Genomic DNA, 10,129 nt, shown 5'->3' with positions numbered 1-10,129 from the left:
GAGCTTCTCAAGGGACCAAGCTTAGGTGCCCAGAGCCTGTAACTAACTTAACAATGCCCCCTTTACTGGCCGTCTTCCCTTCTCTTTATCTCTTCCCAACTCTTTTCTCCTGTTCTCTTCAGATTCCAAAATAAACTACTTATGCTAAAATCCTCCTCTCATGTCTGTTTCTGGGGGAAATCTAAGCTACAGCAGTTTTGTTCAAGTCAGACTTTTAGGCCAAATGGGTAGCTTTCTCTTCATGGCTGCTGTTGTGCTTTTTCGGTCCTCTGCTTGGATTACGCATTGTCCCTGGTCTCTACTAGACAAACTCCTACTTATCCTTCAAGATCCAATTTCAGCCTGTTGTTCTGTGTTAGTTCTTCCTAGAAGTCTTAGTCATGGCCTCCCTCAGGCCATCATTGGACTGTGAACAACACTCCACTGTTGGAATGACCTTATTAGAGACAGACATTTACCTGGCAGCCTTTCTTCTGGACCAAGTACCTTGAGTTCAGGCACCTTTTCCCCAGGGACGTGTACAGAACATGGCACACAGCTGTCACTCAAATATTTGTTGAGTCAACGTATGAATCCATGTCCTGATAGCAAGGTGGTTGTTTTACATCATAAGTTTTGGATGGTTCGCTACATAGCAGTGGCCAACCAGAACAGCCACTATTAACTTCTCACCTGTGCAAGCTACTTGGGTTTCCCTGGTGAGTCAGATGGTAAAGAATCCACTTGCAATGCAGGAAACCCGAGTTCGATCCCCTGAAAAAGGGAACAGCAACCCACTCCAGTAGTCTTGCTTGGAGAATCCCATGGACAGAGAAGCCTGGCAGGATACATACAGTCTCTGGGGTTACAAAGAGTCAGACACGACTGAGCGACTAACACTTTCACTTTCATGCTACTTAAACTTTCAGATCCTCATCAGAAAAATGGGGATGATAAGATAGTACCTGCTGTCTATCTATTTTGTGAATCTAAGTTAAGAGATTCGTGCCTAACATGAAGTAAATGCCCAAGGAATACTTTCCTTGGGGCTCTCACTCACAGGGCCAAGCACTGAACTCATGATCCTGCAGAGATATTTAGTGACCAACACAGCTGGCTTTCCAACGTGATCCTTTTCAGCAGCTTCAGTTCTGAGACTAAGTCCTCTCCCCAAAGTTTAGGTCTTCACCTGCCACAGGTGGTGTTTATTGGGCTGCAGAAGGCAGGGGCCTCTGGCAGATGGGCACTTCCCCACCATTTCCCTGGCCCCACCCAAGGCCCAGAGGGCTCGCTTGGACTGCTGTTGGAGGAACCAGACTTTTAAATTCCCTTAATCACTGATTTTCACAACACCCTGCTGCCATTGTACAGAAGCTGAAGCAGCCAGCCTGTGACAGCCTGGCAAAGGCCTCATCTCCCCTCTCTCCAATCACCTGCTGAGGCTCCCAAGTGGCTCAAGCGGGCAGTCTGGTACCAAAACAGGATGGAAAGGGAAGAAGAGAAGTCGCTCAGTCGTGTCCGACTCTTTGCAACCCCATGGACTATAGCCCACCAGGCCCTTCTGTCCATGGGATTTTCCAGCCAAGAATACTGGAGTGGGTTGCCATTTCCTTCTCCAGGGGATCTTCCTGACCCAGGGATCGAACCCAGGTCTGCCGCGTCATAGGTAGACAATCACCATCCAAGTTACCAGGGAAGCCCAGGGAAAGGGTAGAGAGGAGAGAAAAGGGGGGCAGAGCGGAAGTCCTCCAGCCCAGCGTCAGTGTCCTGATTGAATTTTCAGGGGGGAATATCGGAAAGGCTCAAAAAAGATGAAATCACTCACCCAAGGATACAAGGAAATAGATAATGCTCCCTGGAGGGATGGCCCAGTCATTCTCCTTACAAATAGGTCTTTGAAAGCAAGTTCCTGGATGTTATCAGAGAAAGATTTTTTTTTAATCTTTTGGTGGTAGTGGAAGGAATGGGACACATGTTAAATATATTTGAATCTTCTTTTAAGTTATATTTATGTCAAGTGGTCTCTCCCTCTCTCTTTTTTGGCTGCAACTCAAGGTTCGTGGGATCCTAGTTTCCCAACCAGGGACTGAAACCCCCCAACTCCCGCCCACCAGTCCCAGCAGTGAAAGGGCAGAACCCTAACCACTGGACTACCAGGGAATTCTCCAATGTCAAGTAGTCCTGTTGGGAAAATGTTTCTCACCAGCTGGGCCTGGGGCTGGGCTGAGAGTAGGGAAACACTAATTAAGGCCGTTCCCCCGAAACAGAGCGGGACCCTGTGGTCCTTGCCCCTGTTCCACCTCATGTCCTTTGCCTGCCTTTTGTCTTTGGAAAACTTTAGTCAAATAATAAGTTTAATCAGAGATGTGAGAAATGCGGGAACAAAGGAAAACAGTCAAAGGAGACGAAATAATAATGCAGTGATTAAGCAAAGTCAAGGACTTTAGTTCTTTCTCCAGGGCTATAGATAACATTCTGAGCCATATCCTGTGAGCTGTCTTATAGATACCAAAACACCAGGTGGAGAAGTTGACTCTGTGATGACCAGACCATACCCAGGACATGAGCTGCCACAATTCTGAGAACTGGCCTCAAAGAAATGGGAACAAATGGACCCTGGAACTGAAGATTAACTGTACCTAAAGCAAGAGGACGCTGATGACCAGTTTCAAGATGACTGTCAGAGATGACTGTGCTGTTTCTGCATGGAACTCCCACCCCTGCACTCTGGGTATAAAAGCTCTTGCCCCACAGGTTGCCTGGGGATCAAGGGATGAAGGAGAGAGTCAGCTTTTGGACAGATGTCCACCCTCCCCCCTTCCCCAGTTGTCAGCATCTGAAATAAAGCAAACTGGGTGGCTCAGCTGGTAAAGAATCCACCTGCAATGCAGGAGACCTGGGTTCAGTCCCTAGGTTGGGAAGATCCCTTGGAGAAGGGAAAGGCTACCCACTCCAGTATCCTGGCCTGGAGAATTCCATGGACTGTATAGTCTATGGGGTTGCAAAGAGTTGGACACGACTGAGCAACTTTCCCTTCTTTTCTTTCCTTTCCACCAGCCTGGCCTGTTTATTGGCTTTTGAGCGGCAAGCAGCTGGACCCCACACACCTTTCAGTGGCAACTTTGAACCCTGGAAATCACTGGTTTTGAAAGGAAAGACACTCAGCCTTTTTGCCATTTTTTCAAGCAGGTTGACAGAGTGATTTCAACTCAGTTCTTCCTTTCTTCATATGGTTCAACCAAGTCTGGGTTCTAATAGAGACTAAACAGACACGTTTGTCTCTCTTGCTAGTGAGCAGTGAATATTTGCAGTATCTAAGGACTGCATACCGCAAGCAAATGCCAGAGGCTTGGACCTACTTTGGACATGAACAAAAGCTGGCCCATTTTAACTATTGCTGGCCCCTTGATCTCCCCTTATCTGAGAGGCAGGTATGTAGTCAGAAGCACAGATTCCGAAGCCAGAACACCTGGCTTTGCATCCAGATCTGCCATTTCTAGCTGTGTGGTGTTTGGCAACTAACTTAAACTCTCTGTGCCCTGGATTCCTCATATATATAGACATACACACATAAACACACACACACACACACACACACGCGCGTATGTATAACTGAGGGCTTCCCAGGTGATGCTAGTGGTAAAGAACCCACCTGCCAATGCAGGGAGACGTAAGAAACACAGGTTCGATCCCTGGGTTGGGAAGATCCCAGGAGGAGGGCACACCAACCCACTCCAGTGTTCTTGCCTGGAGAATCCCATGAATAGAGGAGCCTGGCAGACTACAGTCCATGGGGTCGCAAAGAGTAGGACGTGACTGAAGCGATTCAGCGTGCATGTTTGTGTAACTGAATCACTTTACTGTTACTTTGAAATACTGTAAATCGACTATACTTTAATAAAGAAAAGAGAAATCCTTGACTTCTGGAGCTGACATTCTAATGCTGTTGGTTGTAGACTCAGAGGTCTATGTACCACGAAGGTCACGGCCACAAGCCCCTCTATTGCACAGGCCCTTCCAAAAGCTCAGTGGGGGTCCTACTAATGCCTTTCCATTTCTTGCCTAATTGTGTATTCATAATTGTATGTTTTCTCTCTTCAAGAGGACCCTCAAAACTGCAAAAGCCTGGGACTTCCCTGGTGGTCCAGTGGTTAAGATTCTGTGCTCCCAATGCAGGGGGCCCAGGTTCAATCCCAGGTCAGGGAACTAGATCCCACACACAGCCCAACTAAGAGCTCGCACGCCACAAGCAAAGATCCCACACTCGCCAACAAAGATTGAGTATCCTGCAGGCCACAACTAAGACCTGTGCGGCCAAAAATAAATATATATGAGAAAAGACTAGTACCTGAACCTAATATTCTTCTCTACAGTGGCCTGGATCCAGCATCCAAGCCAGAGACAACCCATATTTGTCAAAATATCATGTAACAAGTATTCAGGTGTTTGGTTTTTTTTTTTTTTCTCTCACAATGTACCTACTACTCAGGTATCTGCAATACACATGCAAATATAATTTCTAACCTGCCCCAGTGGAGTGGCATGTTTGGACGGCAAACAAGACTTTGCTCTTTCTAAATGCCTCTGTACACAGAGCATGCGCAGCCCACCTCACCCCCACCCCCAACAGCTGATTTGGGAAAACACGTATTTGTCAATAGGCACAGCCATTAAGAACCGACGGAGAAAATTTACTTTATAGGTTCTAGGTCCCTCTTGAAAAATGTTTGCTTTTTCAACTGGGAATATCTAAGCAAGTAGATTTTATTTTAAATGTGGACCATTTTTCTTTGAAAGAAGAATAAAGTTTATTAGAGCGGGGTGGGGGTAGGGAATCACTGAGAATACAGCAAGCCGGCTTCCTGATAATGGGGGAGAGGAACTCCGGATGGGGGTCTTTGGTCTGCTTTAATAGCTGGGGGACAAAGCAATGGGATGGGGTCTTGCGAGTCGTTTGCTGATTGGATGAGGCACATAAACATTCTGTATATGAGGCAGGAGAAGAGTAGGACAAACACCTTTCCTTACGTAGGGTAGGAGGGGGCCAGGCCTCCAAACTTCCACAATGGTTACAGCAGGCAGGAAGGTCCATAAGAGTCTTGTTTTTTTCTGTTGCTGAATTTCGAGACCCTTCATGCTCATGTTGTTCTTTTCTCTTCAAGGCACCGCAAGAGCCACTGTAATCAGGACTGCCCCCAGGATGTGGGCCATTTTTAAAGTCTTCATGGATTTTGCAATATTGCTTCTGTTTCACGTTTTGGTGTTTTGGCCCTGAGGCATGTAGGGTCTTAGCTCCCCAGCCAGGGATCCAACCCACACTTCCTGCACTAGAAGGCGAAGTCTTAACCACTGGACCACCAGGGAAGTTACCTAAGCAGGTAGATTTTAAATAGTTGGTTTCATATCAGTTATCTTGTGCTATTTATTGCCATTATGGAAAAAAAAAAGTGTAAAACAGAGTTCCCTGTCATATAGATTTCTGGGGGGAATTACAAGCAAAATTGATTTACTCTTTAAGCCAGACAGCATATATAATCACCTGCTGTTGTTAGGACTTGCAGTTTTAAAAACTTCTGGGAAAATAGCAATGGGTGAAAAAGGAAAGATTTGGATGAGAGCTTTCAAATAATGAGTCCATTGGCTTTGGTGCATTAACTTTGATATTAAACTACTATATAGATAGCGCACTTGTTCCAGGAATTAATTATATTTAACCTTCTCCATGTATCCAAATGCCCACACAACTTTCAAAAATTGTGCTGGGCAATCTTGCTTTTAAAAATGCCTTTCAAGTGTTGGGGGTCAGGACAGATTGCAAGCTTGGGACTGACATGCATATATTGCTGTATTTAAAATAGATAACCAACAAGGATCTATTCTGTAACACATGGATTCTGCTTAATACTCTGCAATAACCTAAATGGGAAAAGAACAGATGCATGTATATGTTTAACTGAATCATTCTGCTATACACCTGAAACTAACAAAACATCGTTAATCAACCTGTTCCCCCTAATTCTACTGCAGGTCACGCTGGGTCTAGGTGTCTCCCTACAGAGACAGTTGTTTACTGGAGGATTAACTACCAGTCACCAATGGACCAATATTTCCTATTGAGTTAGACTGACTAAGCCCATTGCTAAGGATTTCATTCTATTTACTGAATCATGCTGGAGCCCATTAGCTAATCAGCAACTGGCCATTAGTATGCTGGGGAAGAAATAAATGAGAGTTACAACCATATCCCAAGCAGAGGAAAACAAAGGAGATGAACGTGACCAAAAGCCAGGGAGTGTGTCAAGCACAGGCGTGATCCCAGAAGCTGTTTTTATCTTTCACGTTGGCTGCACTGGCTAGTCATTGCCCCTTTGGGCTTCTCTAGTTGCAGCACCCAGCCTTAGTGGTCCTGACTGGGGATCAAACCCGTGTCCCCTGAGTTGGAAGGTGGACTCTTAACCACTGGACCACGAGGCAAGACCTTGTTTTTTTTATTTGAAGTATAGTTGATTTACAATGTGGTGTTAGTTTCTGGTGTATAGCAAAGTGATTCAGATCTACACACATATATGCACACCTGTACACGTAAACGGAATGTATGTGTAATGTACACACATATTCTTCTCCATCAGGGTTCATTACAGAATACTGAATATGGTCCCCTGTGCTACACAGTGCTACCTTGCCATCTCAGAATCTCTTTATTTAACAGCATCTGCTACTGGGACTTCCCTGGCAGCCCAGTGGTTAAGACTCTGTGATTCCACTTCAGGGGGTGTGGGTTTGATCACTGACTGGGGAACTAAGATCCCACATGCCAAGTGGTGCTGCCAAATATATAAATAAGTAAAGTATACCTGGTGGCTCAGACAGTAAAGAATCTGCCTGCGATGCAAGAGACCTGGGTTCGATCCCTGGGTCAGGAAGACTCCCTGGGGAAGGGAATGGCTACCCATTCTAGTATTCTTGCTTGGAGAATTCCATGGACAGAGGAGCCTGGCGAATTAGAGCTTATGGGGTCACAAACACTTGGACACAACTGACTGACTAACACACTCACACACAAGCATATCTGGATGTTAAAAAAATCCAGCAACCAAAGTTTGGAAGAAATGCAATCTACCCTACAGTCAAAAATTATTAAGCTCTTTCAATATTTTCAGTAATATCACAGCTGGATACATAAAATTATTTATAGTGTATGAGAGCTGTGACTGGAGAATGATATATTTTGATCTTGAAAAAATAAAAATGATGCTTTATGAAGTTTTAATAACTATTTAATCCTTTATGAAAAAACGTAGACTGCTTGGGAAAAGCATGCGAAGATTCAGTTTTAATTCAGTAGTTTGCTTTTATTTATCAGAGTAATAGAAATAGTTTTGATGTACAAATTTATTCCCATGCTGAAGTTATTCCCAAAACATAAATTTCAGGACCACTAAAAATGGAATAAGGTTTCCCTCTGATAATGAGGAATACTCAGGAACATTTTCACTGGGTAATTTGAGTCTTAGAGCTATTCAAGAAAAGTCTAACTTTCCCTCCCTAAATTATTAAAGCAATAAAAATTTATTATATCATATTCTATCAAGTAAAGAAATGACAGAAATGAAAATTAGTTCTTCCTTATTCCACTCTCCAGAAGTAACCATCATTTTCACTTTCAAGTTAAGTGGGATTTTTTTTAAGTGGGATTTTTAAAAAACAAATCTTCAAAGCTTAAAGCATTATGCTTTGTGCACAAAAGTGAAAAAAATTAGTAACAGCAATGCAGACATACTTTTTCCAAGGGGCAATTTCTCTTTTTCTTCTTGATGGCATAAAAATCGATTTCCAATCAGAAAGCTAAGATATAGTGATCCAAAAAAGATCACTTCTTTTTAAAATTTTTTACTTTGAAATTATTATAGCCTTGTTATGGACTAAATATTTGCTTCACCAAAATTCATATATTAAAGCCATAATCCCCAATGTGATAGCTTTAGAAGGTAAGTTAGGTGATGAGACTGGAACCTTCATAGATGGGATTAGTGGCGTAAGAGGCCAGACAGCTGGCTTGCGGCCTATCTGCTGTGTAAGGATACAACCCAAGGGAGGCCTCTCACAGACCCAGATCATGCCAGCCCTCTGATTTCAGAGTTCCAGCCTCCTGAGCTGTAAGAAATAAATTTCTGCTATATACAAGCCACCTGAACTAAGAAAAGTCTCAGAAGAAGTTGCAAAAACGGGAGAGAGAGGAACTCCGTTGGTGGTAAGAATCTGCCTGCCAGCTTAGGAGACACGGGTTCAATCCCTGGTTTGGAAAGATCCCACATGCCTCAGAGCAACTAAACCGATAAGCCTGTGCTCTAAAGCCCCCGCTCCACAAGAGAAGCCACTGCAATGAGAAGTCCCTGCACCGCAAGAAGAGAGCAGCCCCCGTTCACTGCAGCCAGAGACAGCGTGCATGGCAGTGAAGACCCAGCACAGCCAGAAGTAAATCAACGATTTAAAAAACAGTTCAGAAGTACCAGGCACCCTTCCCCAAGCTGCCCCTCAAAGTTATGTCTGACGTAACTATGGTGTACTATCCAAACCAGGAAATTGACTAGGTCATTTCTTTTCGAAACACCCAGTATTTGGGGGGAAATCCTGCCATAAATATGATGAGGCCTATTGGATTTTTTATATTCAAATAAAATTATTCTTCAAGGTATCTATACAGTAGAAGGACCCAGTTGCCACCATCACTATTGTATGTAACCCAACATTGAGTCACTGTCCTAGATAGACGTCAATGCAGAATATTTCAAGGGCTTTGATGGACAATGTATTGGTTTAAATATCATGTTTAAATAAGCTGAGGACTTGCCCTGCACTCCAGTGGTTAAGACTCCGCCTTCCAATGCAGGGGGTGAGGATTCAACCCCTGGTCAGGGAACTAAGGTCCTATACGCCTCAAAGTGTGGCCAAAAATTAAAAAAATAAGCTGAGTTTAAAGTAATAAAGGATACTGATGGAACAAATACATTTTATCCTTAGTGGTTATGAGACTGGAAATGTATTTTTCTGTAAAGTACTATTTAAATGCATCAAATATACTTTGGAACTGCTTCAAATGGGAGTAAATGGCATACACAATCACAGAACTTAACTGCACCAACATTTTAGCTATTAACAGAGAAGCCTGCCTCCCAGGCCACGTTGAGCATTAGTTCCTCAAAAGCACTGTTTAAATTTACTTTGGAAACACCTACATTTGGTGCATCTTTTCCTTCATTCTTGAGGGTGCCTTTAGGAAAATCCAAGAACACAAATAATAAGGTAATGTGGGTGTTCCCAAGTACAGTTTCATAGTTAGTAAGCAGATGGTTCGGGGCTTGGAAAGCATGATGACAGTATATTTTTATATGCCAGAACTACTGAACAGGAGAACACAGCAGGTCAGAGGAGTCTTTAAGATTTAAAAAAAAAATCAATTTACTTATTCAAGAAATACTTACTGATGGTCATCTGGTAGGCAGGCACAGGCCTGGGCACTGGATACATGATGCTGAATTAACCTTTTATTTTTCAAATTCACAAACTTTTCCATTGACCCCTCTGGTAGGATCTGAAAAAAGTGGAAGTATCAGTTGCCCAGTTGTGTCTGACTCTTTGTGACCACACCGACGGTAACCCACCAGGCTCCTCTGTCTAAGGAATTCGCCAGGCAAGAATACTGGAGTGGGATGCTATCCTCTTCTCCAGGGGTTCTTCCCAATCCAGGGATCTAGAAAACACCAAAATCAAAACTTGCAAAAGGGGTGTGAGGTCACTGGGAAAAAATTCTAGAGATAAAAGTGGAGTACTTTCTAAAGAGATCCTGAATATGTGATATTCTTCATGTCTTAGAGAATAATATATGGAAAAACATTCACACAAAGATTGTGGATGGACTGACAAGTGGTTCAGAAAAATAAGACTACAATTGTAAATTTTATTACTCATATAAATGTTATACCTACATACATGGTGTGTATATATGTGTAATATGTATCATATATACACATGATATATATGCATGAATCAATAAATATATTCTCCTACATAAATGCAAGAGGGATATATGATAAAATCTATGTCTAAATAAGTTTATTTAAAAGGCCAAAGAAATCCAGAAAGAAAAGAA

At 43.1% G+C, this 10,129-nt stretch overlaps 1 non-coding gene across 1 annotated transcript; it reads left to right on the top strand.

Moving 5' to 3' along the window:
* Positions 4,113–4,185, top strand: TRNAG-CCC. The gene has a single exon. It is a non-coding gene; the product is annotated as a tRNA-Gly (tRNA).

Source organism: Capra hircus, chromosome 22 (assembly GCF_001704415.2).
Source record: "Capra hircus breed San Clemente chromosome 22, ASM170441v1, whole genome shotgun sequence".
Taxonomy (NCBI): Eukaryota; Metazoa; Chordata; class Mammalia; order Artiodactyla; family Bovidae; genus Capra; species Capra hircus.
This window is presented reverse-complemented; position numbering and strand designations above follow the sequence as displayed.